This window comes from Otolemur garnettii, unplaced genomic scaffold (assembly GCF_000181295.1).
Source record: "Otolemur garnettii isolate 467f Iridium unplaced genomic scaffold, OtoGar3 scaffold00091, whole genome shotgun sequence".
Lineage (NCBI taxonomy): Eukaryota > Metazoa > Chordata > Mammalia > Primates > Galagidae > Otolemur > Otolemur garnettii.
In genome coordinates this window covers 2885063-2897350 of record NW_003852486.1, presented here as the reverse complement: position 1 = coordinate 2897350, position 12288 = coordinate 2885063, and the positions used below count along the sequence as shown (strand labels likewise).

The 12288-nt window shown below is 38.8% G+C and overlaps 1 protein-coding gene across 1 annotated transcript in view; it reads right to left on the bottom strand.

Annotated features, from left to right (window-relative positions):
- Positions 1-12288, bottom strand: part of LOC100942001 — an 85857-nt gene that overhangs the window by 55025 nt on the left and 18544 nt on the right. The window lies entirely within an intron of this gene.

Below are 12288 nucleotides of genomic sequence, written 5' to 3'. Positions count from 1 at the left end.
TGGAAAATCCACACACAAAAATAGTGACTTCACTTGAGGAACTATAAATGAGAAGGAGATATTTCATGTCATTCTGTATTACTTTTTAAATTACCAAGTGACTGTGTTGTTTTTCTATGTTTTTAAAAGTCAAAGAAAGAAGGTGGCCCTCTTCACAGCAGCTAATGTCTTAGGGACCTGGCATCCTAGTCAACAAAGGTCCCTAACACAGCTGCTGTGAGGAAGGCCACCTTTCTTTCAAATAATTTTTTGCACCTTTTCCCTCTGGGCCCATCCCTTGGCCTTGTTAAGGGGGTATTTAATTTCATGTGTACAAATGCACATTGCCTTGAGTTTATTATGTCACATCCAACCTGAGACAAGTAAAACACCCAGAAGAGAATAGGATGACTCCAGCTCAGTCTAACAGGAGGACCCCAAAGGGAGCAAAGGTCTCTACAGGCTTTTGGAGGGAAAACAAACAGCGTTGGCGGGAACACACTCGTGGTACACGTGCACACACGTTTCCACTGGGTTTGTACCTGGGAGTGGAATTCCTGGCTCATAATGTGCATATAGGTTCAGGTTAGAGAGTGCTGCCACATCATTTTCCACAGGGCTGGTGCCAATTCACACCCTGCCAACCAATGCTGATGTTGGTGTTGATGTCCTATAAATTTGGACCATTCTGCTAGGATTATGTCAGTGTGGTTCTGATTTTGATATCCCTGGTGAATTATGAGATTCAGCAGCTTTTCATAGTCCAATTGGTGATTGAGATATCCATTTTTATGTGAAAATCTGTTCAAGTCTCCCCCCATTTCTCTACTGGTTTTCAGTTTTTCTCTTGCTCTTTCGTACTGTTAAACCCTGAATATAAATCCACAGCTGGACATAGGTACTGCCAAGGTCTGCCCTCAATTGGTGGCTTGTCCTCGGAAGTGCCTTTGATGAACAACCATTCCAAACTCAATATAGTCCAGTTCATCAATCTTTTCCTTTATGGCTAAAGATATTTGTATCCCTTCTACAAAGTTTTATCTGCTCCTAGGTCATCTTCCAGAAACCTTATTTATTTTACCCTTTATTTTATACCTATAATATCATTGCAACTAATTTCTGTATATAGTGTAAATGGTTGTCTATATTCCCTTTTAATGTAAATATAGATAGCCAATTTACCCAGCCCTATTTGAGAATAGAGTTTTTCCACAATGCAGTGCAATTTCACCTTTGTTGTAAATCAAGAAGCCATGTGGGTCTGTTTCTAGAAACTCTTTTCCAGTCCATTAGCCTATTTTGTCTATCCTCATGCCAATGCCATACTGTCCCAATTATTGTTGCTTTATAACAAATCTTATTATCTGGTAGCTTTGTTTGTTTGTTTGTTTGTTTTTTGCAGTTTTTGGCTGGGGCCGGGTTTGAACCCTCTACCTCCAGTATATGGGGCCAGTGCCCTACTCCTTTGAGCCACAGGCGCTGCCCCTTATCTGGTAGTTTTACATGGTAACATGTTGGCCTTCTTCAAAATTGTTTCGGTTATTTTTGGCTCTTTGCATTTTTCTGTACATTTAAAGATCAATTTGTCAATTCTTGCTACTCTCCCCCCTAAAAACTGCTAGATGTTTAATAACTGGATTTGATTGGATCTATAATTTGTATGAATTAATAAGGGTCCTCTTCCAATCCACACACATGAAATATCACCCCAGTTATTTAGATTGGTCTGAACTTTCCTCAGTAATTTTCTATAGGTTTGTCTGGAGAAGACACATCTCTTTTGGGTTTATTTCTAGGTATTTGATGTGGTTTTGATAATATTATAAGTGACATTACATTTTTTTCTAAATGTCTATTTAGAAATATATGAAATAGTTTTTTGTATATTGATCTTTTATCTACTAAAATTGCTGAATTTACTTATTAATTCTAATAGGTTATCTAAATTCTTTTAGATTTTATGCACACACAGTCATATTATCTATGAATAATAATAGTTTTGTTCACTACTTTATAATACTTAAACATTTTTTCATCACTTATTACACTAGCTAGGAGCTCCAACATGATGCTGAAGAGAAGTGGGGATATTAGGCATCCTGTTTTAGTCTCACAGGGAAGGGTCTTATATTTCACCATTTATATATGATATTTTCTGAAGTTTCTTGGAGGTAGATAACTCTTCATCAGATTAGATAATTTCCTTCTGTTCTTCATTTGCTAAAAGTTTCTCTTTTTTTCCTAAGTAATGGATGTTGTTTTAATAAATGCTTTTTTCCCCCCATTCCACTGTGATTTGAGAACATATTTTATGATTTCAATCTTCTGAAATTTGCTTTATGGACTAGTATACAGTCAAATTTTGTTCTTGAAAATAATGGTAGTATGCAGGTATTCGTTTATTATTTTATTCTGTCAATTATACTACATTCTACATCATATTGTTCAAATACCTATATTTTTACCTATATTTTTATCGTATTATAAAAATAGCTATATTTATATTTATATTTTATTTTATTTTCTAATATTCTATCAGTTACCTATAGAATTATGTTCCAGTTTCCATTTATAATAGTGAATTTGCCTTTTCCTTTTATGCTTTTGTTTAATATTTTGAATTTATTTTATGAAAAGCATACTCATTTAGAATTGTTCTCTCTTCCTGATTGTTTGACACACTTACCGTTATTAATAGCTCTCTTTACCTTATCTGTTTCTTGCCTGAAAACCACATTGGGGGAGTCTCATCTGTATTTGAACTTGATCTAGATGGTTGAATGCTATACTTTTCAATCGTAATCTGATACTGTGTTTGGAGATCTCTGGAGGTGGTGAGTTTCTTTTTTATATGAGAGGATGTAAATATTTGTGGCTAGAGAATGGACTATCCCCTAAGATGGCCAGCAACAAGTCCTTTCAGGCTTGTACATACCTGCTGTTTCTTCCATCAAGAAATGTAGTCTCTATCATTTACCCTTGAATCTATCTGGCCTTGTGACTTGCTTGGGCCAACAGAAGTCAAATGGCAGAAGTGAAATCTTTGCATTTTGAGCCTAGACCTTAAAAAGCTTGTCTATGTCTGTTTTTGTTCTTTTTAAGCCCAGCATCACCATGTAAGAAGTCTGACTGCTCTACTGGGACAGTCCTAGCCAGGCCAAGGTGTTCCAGTCATCCTGGATAAGGCATAGACATGTGAACTAAGCTTCCTTGGTTGTTCCCATCCCAGTTACATTCTCTGACAACTGTGGACACATTAATGACCTTTGCTAATGCGAATGTCTAGTTGAACATGGTCAACTCATAGGACCGTTATTGTTTGAAGTCCAGGGTTTTGGTGTGGGCTTTTAAAACTCAGCAATGGATAACTGAGATGGACTTTTCCTATCCCTTAGGAATGTTCTTTTTCTCATTAAGTAATAATCGACTTCTCTCTAATAATGCTTTCATCTAAAAGTTCATTTATCTTATTAGACCAAGCTATTAATCATGTTATTTGAATGTATAGCCTTGCTAGTGTGAATCTATTTCAGTTCTTGATTTCTTCTATGACGCAGCTTCTACTTGTTTTAATTTGACTTAATTCATTTCAGATTTAAGACATTTAATTTCTCTTGACTATTCTTCATGGGCTAGGAGACATTTATGCTCACTGAATAGCCACGTGCTTCACATCTCCCAGCTCCCACATAGCAATGTGTCCAATAGACTATGAATGAAGGTGATATAGGTTATTCCAGGCTGAAATGTACAAGAGCAGGTGTGGAGTGCTCATTCATCATTTTCCTTGTGATAGGGACCAAATAGCCCACATGCTTCAGATAGCACAGGTACAAAATGGTGAAGCCTTCATCAGCCTGGGTCTGCTGTCTATTCGTGACCCATGTTGGACTTGTAACTTGAATTAAAAGAAGTTTTTATGTGTTGAGTCACTAACTTTGGATTTGTTGCAAAATATTGTTTTTTTCTCCAGCCTTACTTGAAACTATTTTAGTATTCTTCATTAAATATAAATCTAACTTTTTGCTTGAGATACATAATGATTATCATATCAAGGGAGGATCCTTCTATGGTTATGCTTTGTGTGCTTCAGGACCATTTAAGTAACTTTGGGATTATCCATTCTTTGAAAATTTGTAAGACTTAGCTGTGAAACTCTCTTGTATGGATAGGCTTTTTGTAGGGTTGTTCCTTTGCAACTATGGTTAGCTTTTCTTTCTTATTCTAAGATAATCCTGCTTTTCATTTTTTGGTATTTATTTATGTAAAAAATCAGTTCTTGAATTAAACTATTAGTTCTGTTTCTGTTTTCTAATTTATAAGTTTATGTTTTCCTTAGGCATATTTTTGTTTTTACAAATTCTGAAGTTGAATTTTTACTTATTTTCATTTTTTCCTATTTAGTAATTTAAATGTGCAAAGCCACACATTTTCTTCTGTGCTTTATATTTTCTGACATAGTCTACTCATTATAATATCTTACAGTTAGTTTATGATTTCAGTTTTGATTTCCTCTTTTTTTTTCACAGTTTGATTTCCTATTTAACACTGGAATTTTTAAGGAATTTTCCAATATCTACATGGTAGTTTTTTTTTTTCTATTTTTGCTACTTAATGATGACCTTTTGTTATTCGTATGTATACTTGCTGAAATTTACTACTTTCTGGAATTTATTGAGATTTTCTTTGTGACCTAATACAACGACAGACCTTTAAAACAAACAAAAAAACTTATATTTTTTATCTTAAGGATAGAGAGTTTGAAATACATTGTTGCCAGCTTATTAAATATATTAAACAGATCCTCATTAATACTTGTTTTTCACGGATTTGTAAATCTTACAATTATGTATAAATCTTACAACTGATATATAGAATTTCATAACCAATATTTATTGTAGATGGTACTATTCATAATTCAGAGTACTTTTTTGGTCTGAGGTAATACATATTTTTTTCTTTTTAGCTGACTTAGAACTATTGACACTAACATCGTGATTCCTCTCCTTGTTTGTATGTCTTCAGAGCCAACACTTTCCTGCTGTCTCTCCTTGGTTTGACAATGTCTATTTACTTCCTACGAAGTACAAAAGAAATCAGCAGCCTACTTTTACTTTTCCTCCTATGTTTTATATCCTCTGCCTCCTTATTTTTATTCTTAATAGTATAATTTCTATATTTTCAGGCTTTGTAACATTTACACCTTGTTCTGTAACTATCATTCTCACAATGGCTGTTTAAATGAATTCGATATTCATCACAAGTTTTAAGTCACGCCATCTTAAAGGGCTAAGATCACCAAGTTATTGTATATTTGAAAGTATCTGTCTTTGCCTTATTCATGAAAAATATCTGGGTTTAAAAATCTTGGCTTAATCTTTCTTCCCTTGAGGGCCTTCATGCTTGGACTATTGTCTTCTAGTTTTGAATGGAGCTATAAGTTAGTTTGTTTAGAGACAGAGTCTCACTTCGTTGCCTTTGGTAGAGTGCAGTAGCATCACAGCTCACAGCAACCTCCAGCTCTTGGGTTTGGGTGATTCTCTTGCTTCAGCCTCCTGAGTAGCTGGGACTACAGGCACCCACCACAATGCCTGGCTATTTTCTGTTGCAGTTTGGCCGGGGCCGGGTTTGAACCCACCACCCTCGGTATATGGGGCCAGCGCCCTACCCACTGAGCCACAGGTGCCACCCGGAGCTGTAAGTTTGAAGACAGCTTTTTTCTCTCCTCCACATAACTTGACTTTTGGTTCATTGCCCACCAAATTCTTTTTTATCTTTGAAATACAGAAACTTTATTCAAATACATATTGCTGCTAATTCTGATCAGTTTTCTGGATGCTTTCTTCTATTATACCTTTAAATATGTTTCATAGGCATTTATTCTGTTGGCTTCTTTCAGAATACCTCTTATGGGTATATTGAAGAGATTAATCTGTCACTCATTTCAATTATTTCCCCCGTTTTAACTCTTTGTTCTTTCCTATTTTATCTTGCTTGGTTTGTCAAATCCAATTTTCATTATTACGTTTTCAGCAGTTTTTATTCTTTTTCCCTTTTCTGATTTTAATATGGCTTCTTCTCCCGTTTTTAAAGTTTTATTGATTTACCTTCAATATTCTTCTTTCTTCTATTTTTTCAACTCCAATATATTTACTATTCAGAAAAAGACTTTCTTCTTTTAAATTTCTTTGATAAGGCGAAGAAATGATCTGATGTTTTCCCTGTGGCTTGGTGGTGCAGCCCCTCTTCTGTCTATGCCCTTTGCCCACCGACACTTTTTTATTGTTGCCAGCATGGCCAAATCCCATGCTAGTGACATACTGATTGTGATTTATCTCTCAGTGAGGGCCATACTTCCCCAGCTGTCTCTTGACAAAGAGCAGGATGTGGATGTGAACTGGAGCAGCAGGCAGCTTAGACTTGGGATCTTGCTTCAGAAGATCTTGCCATCTCTGCCATGTTTTCCTTCTTGGGGGTCAAGAGATGGTCTGCCTGGCTTAATGTGAAGTTCTGAATTTTATATATTTTTCTGTGTGCTGATTTAGCAATACATCTCTTCAACTAATAATGTTAATACCTACAGAGCCCATACGGCTTGCTGTCTCTCCTTATGCCTGCAAAGTGCCTCCTTTATCCCTGCTTTTGAAGAGGCTCATCAGGTCTCAGGAGTTTCCATATCCCCTAAATCTGACCTTCCCAGGGAGGGCTTACTGGTTTGGAGCTTTAGAGCTTTGCCCTTTACTCTTGGGGGAACTTAAAGCTTTTCTACTAGTGTGTGCAGGGGGTATGTTTACTGTCAGCTTCTTTCTTCTCTTGGTTTGGTTTGAATTTCACTGTGGTTAGAAGCTGTTCTTCAGAGTTTATTAGCTGAGGAAGTAGCTTTTCAAATGTTCATTGCAGATGGAGTTTCATTTTTCAATTTTTTTTTTTTTGTCATTTGTGGTTGGTTCAGAAAGTAAAATGTGGTAGATGTGCTTTTATTCTGAACTGAAAGAGATTCTTATCCCAATCTCAGTTACCATATATTGAATTATTACTGTAAGGAGGCATCCTACTGGGTACTTTATAAATATTGCCCCATTTAACCTTCACATCAACACTAAAACAGTGAGTTAAACAGGCCATGTTCCATCAGGCAGGTATTGTTATCCTCATTTTGTGGATGAGGAAAATGGAGGGTCAAAGAAATTATGTACTTTAGTTTCATGTACCTTGGAGGTTGAAAGACTCACAGACAGTAAGGGGCACAGCCGGGTCTGGAACCCAGATCTGTCTGGAGTAAGCCTAACAAATCTGATAAAGAGATTCAACAGTCACAGACATTTGAACTAAAATTTAGATGCCATCATCTGAAACCACCTGGAGCAGGAGCAGTCCCTATGGTTAAATGGGTACCTCTTAAGAGCAATTACTAAGACCTATTCTGGTGGTAGGAAGTGGAAACTTGGTGTTCTAAAGTCTATAAATGAACACTGAACTATTTATAACACGCGAAGATCAAAGCTAAATGTTCTTGGAGGGTGCATTTAAAGCAGGAAGTGGGAAATCAACCCCAGTAATCTCATGCTCGTTGGGTGGGTCTGCTCTCAGGGCTCTGTCATTTGGGGAAGTGGCAGAACCTCTCAAACGCAATTTGAATGATGGGGAGGATTTTGTATGCTGATGAGGGGGATGCTCTGACCACAGCAACTAGGAGAAAAATATCACATAAATATGGTGAGAGAGAGCGTTGAGACAGGTGAAGAGGGGGTCTTGGCAGTAAAAATCAGTCTTGGCAAAAGAAAGATTTAATTTCTTAAATGTTAGTATTGGATGATTTTCCTGAGGGAAAGTTGGAATAGGCAGTGTTCTAACATGACTTAGAGCAAAGAAGCACAGCCTCTGTCACCAGCGAGGCAGGCACTGTCACTTACCAGCCAGGTGATCTTGAGTGAATTATTGAACTTAAGCTTACATTTCTTCATCCTTAAAACGGGGAACACAATGCCCACTTCATTAGGCTGCTGTAAAAATCAAAGCATATTGAAAGCCTGGGTCTGCATGACACCAGATCCTGATGCTCTTACAAAGTCCTATTCAGTCCCTACACTCTGGCCTTTCTACGGAGCTGTCTTTACTTGCAGTAATGGATGCCTGTTAAAAATCACTAGGTGAGTGTATATTTTCCATATATAAGGCACACTTTCCCCTCCCCAAATATTTGAAGGAAAAATAAGATAAACCTTATACATGGGTAATACAGCTGAGGAGCAGGGGAGCCCGGCAGGCCTCACACGAACAACTGTGTCCTTCTCCTTGGGCCTGCCAGGCACACAGGATTCCAGTCCAGAAGGACCCAGATCGGATGGGAGCTGGTGAGAGTGGCCACTCCCTAGCATCATGATCAGAGGAGGGGGTGGTGGCGGAGCTGTCCAGGGGGGCCATTGGCAGGTGGAGGTGACTGGAAGCCACACAGGCCCCAGGGACCCGCCTGGCTGCCCATGAACGGGTAGTGGGCTCAGAGGCCGCCACCTGGCAGCTATGTACCTGCACGGCCATCTTCACCATGGCCTCCAATGTGGCAGGGAGGGAAGGGCTGTGAGAGAGGGAAGGGGGAGTCTTCATAGAGCTGGTGGTCTGTGCGTTTTTGAGGGGTATGTTAGCCCTCTCCAGACGTGTCTCTCCCTGCCAGCTGAGAGCTGGCTGCTTCCTCAAGGGGCATTTTCCTGAAAGTTTGGACCAAAAATGTGGGTATGCATTACACAGGAGTGCATTTTACATGGCAAAATCTGGTATATTTAAAAGCTCTATTGAAGTATAATTTTTAATGCTAAAATTCACTTGTTTTTATCATCACGATCTAGTTTCAGAACCTTTTCACTACCCCAGAAAGAGACCAGGCACCCATTTGCAGTCACTTTCAATTCCTTCACGCAGCCCCAGGAAGCCAGTTAGGCTGATAATTCACTTTCTCTGTAGATTTGCTTGTTCTGAACATAGAGGTGGGGACCTACAATGTGTGCCTTTTGTGTCCAGCTTCTCTCACTTAGTGGAATGTTTCTGAGGCTTATCTATGCGATTGCATGTATTTTGTGAATATATTTTGTAGTTAAATCTTCTAGAGCAGTACAACAGATTTACTAAGCATCTACTGGAATATTTCACATTTTTTTTTAGCGTACTGCTATAGCATTCCAAGTTTGAGAAGCAAGGGCAACAGCCAGAGATAATGAGGAAGGAAAACGTCTGATGTCCACCATGAGCAGCTGCTCAGACTTTCTAGGGAAGCCACTGATGCCTTTGGGTCCCTTTGCATTCTTGCTGCTATATTCCCAGCCACATTCAAAAGGGATATTTGGTCAGATTAGGCTGCTCTTGACTTTTGTCCTTGGATTCTGGCCACAGTTTTGTGTTTGGCTCTGTTCGCTTGCATAGGACTCCAGGAACTAAACCTCCAGTCTTTACATTCTTGCTAGTTCTGGTCCATGCCCAGTTCCCTCACTGACATCAACCCCTACATATCCCTTATTATTCTGTTCATACTGATGTTTCTTCTTTATTAATTTAGATACCTGCTTATAGTTAGAAAAAAATAATTGGAATAGATGCCCATCATTAGATTTGTCAAGCAAATCACCCCTCCATCTTAGGACACATGCTGGATCTACAAGGTGAGTGTCACCTAAAATCCCTGCACAAAGACCCTTCCCCTCTCCCTCATTCTTTTCCAGCTTGCTCATCTCAATACAGCATCAGCCACGTCTATAGACTATGACTCTTGGCCAGGGAGAAGGCTTGTTGGTTGGAAGAACATGGGTATTGGAATCAGACAGATGGGAAACTGAAGCTTAGCTCTGTCACTTATCATCTAAGTGAACTTAGGCAAACTTTGCAAGATATTGAGTCTCAGTTTCCTCATTTAGCTAGAAGATATTAATTATACTTGCTTTCCAGTTGTTGCCAGGAGTAAATGTTTATATATTGCAAAACACATTGCAGAAGCTGCATTACTAGCCCGCCACCCTGACCCCTGACCCCAGGTCTTCTCTCCATTCACAGAGCAACTATTTCACTAAGACTGGAGCTGGCTTTCACTCAGCACTGGCATGATTAGAAATTCCAATGGTAGGTACAAATAGTTATGAAGACCTTACCAAAAAAAGCTTGTATTTGTCTTGGGCCTGTCTGATTCTGGATCAGTTCTCTTTTGGAGAGGCCTCTCATGATGTGATAAAAACATCTTACTATAGCTGGCTTCCCGGGCCTATGACCTGTGAGGTCACGCGAAAGGGTCCTCAGTTTAATGCTATGTTGTTGCCATCTTGACATTTCTAATAATTTTAGCTTTGAACTTGTATCTCGTAAATTAAGTCTGATAGGACAGTAGAGTCTGCACATGAGCTGTCCTCCTATGTCTCCTATGCTTGCAATATACATCTGCCTTCCCAGCTGCCTGTCTGCAAACAGCACTACTCCACGCTCTCAGTCTCAGGTGCACTCATGAGTGGAAGTGCAGTGAGACTCACAGCAAGCACAAAGTAAGTACATGACATCAGTGACTGACAGCCCCAAGAAGCCTCCACTTTCCATTGAACCTGACTTGTTTTTCATGTTGAAAGAAGATAGCGGTGTGACCGAGGAACCCTCACATAGCCTTTCTTATGTTACTGCCTATATATTAGCTAATCACTGTGCTGAAAATAACAGAAGCAAAGGGGAAGAGGCAGACCTAGAATTGCCTTACCTTCTTCCTCACCCAGCAATAAGCCAAGGGTAGAAAGTGTTGGTAGAATATGCACATATCAAGAAATGGAGTAAAAACAATTGATTATTTTTAAATTTTTTGCAATGTTTTCACTGTTCTGATAAGACGCAGATGTTATTTTATGGGCATATAATCTATGAAATATGAATTGTCTAATTTTGGTAATTTCACATATTAATTCAATGCTGTATGTTTGTGGGGACAATTGGCATTGAAAAATATAAACAGTAAAATTCATGCTAATAATTTAAAATTTTTTCCTTACTTAGAGTAACATTAAATAGAAAAAAAAAAAGCATCTGACAAGTTAAGGAGGAGACCATGGAAGAAAGGAAAAAGTTTTATGTTTTAGTAGTTTAATGACACTTTTTCCTTTGCTTTTTGAACAAGGGATCTTGCATTTCATTCTGCACTAGGCCCCACAAATATATAGCTGGTTTTGTATCTAGCTCTGCTCTCTTTTCTGTGGTCTCTGGGTCACTTCCATGAGAGACCTTTGGCTTCTTGAATAGACGTATTTTCAGAGAAGGCCCTGTGCGAAAGAGCTGCCTACATTTTGTAATGGAAACTCTCATTTTTAACTGGCAAGTTAGTAGAAACCAATTGGTCTGAGGCTTTCCCCTTGTTCCTCCAGCTTATGTAAATGCTTGAGGTATTATTTTTCCATGCATCTGGGAAGTCCGATGACCTAACATATTTGCGTAAACATAAGCCATATATTCATCTTGAACTTCCTCTTTCTGTGCCCTCTGGGTGGCATTTGAGTGGAGTCTCTTTTTACATCTTATCTCCAGTTCACACTGAGCCTTGGAGATCTTACTAGATATGACAAGCGAGAATCTGGGATGGGCAGATGGTGTGTATAGGGGAGTCATGAGGTGTGCGAGCCGGGAAGGATCAGAGGGATTATATAGGTAAACTTTCTACCTTGACTCAAGAGTAAAGGCAAAAACTTGTAAAAAGCAAAATGCTTTAAAAAAAAAAAAATAGGCCACAAAATGATGGCTTGGAGGCGGGGAAAGCTGACATGAATCTGAAAGTTTCTAGACATTGTTTTGGGAGCAGCTTTGGAATATTAAATCCTGGTGCACAACAGGCTAAATTAAGTGAGTGGCAGTATGGCCAAAGAGCTTTCAGTTGATGCTTCAGTCTTTCCCTATTTATGGCACCATCATTCCTCTGGTTGCCAAGGCCAAATTCCTGACAATCAGACCTGACTCCCCCCTTCACCTCCAACCAATCACTGCTTTTACTGCATTTCCTCCAAAACAAATTTCCATTCCTTCACTCTAACATATCTGTGGCCCTGGCCCTCGATGACAGTCATAGCACCCAGCTAACCACCCTCCGTGTTACCTTCTACATGACCACCAGAGGATCTGCCTGGTGGACAAATCTGAATATGTCGCTGAGTTAAAGACTTCACTGGCTGTCTGTGTAGTCATGAAATGAAACTCAGATTATGGCACCGAAGCCTGCAGAGATCTCACCCTCTTTGGACTGATTTGATTTTCCAGTAAAGAAGAGAATTTTATTCTGCAAATATATTAAACTGCTTGTAATTT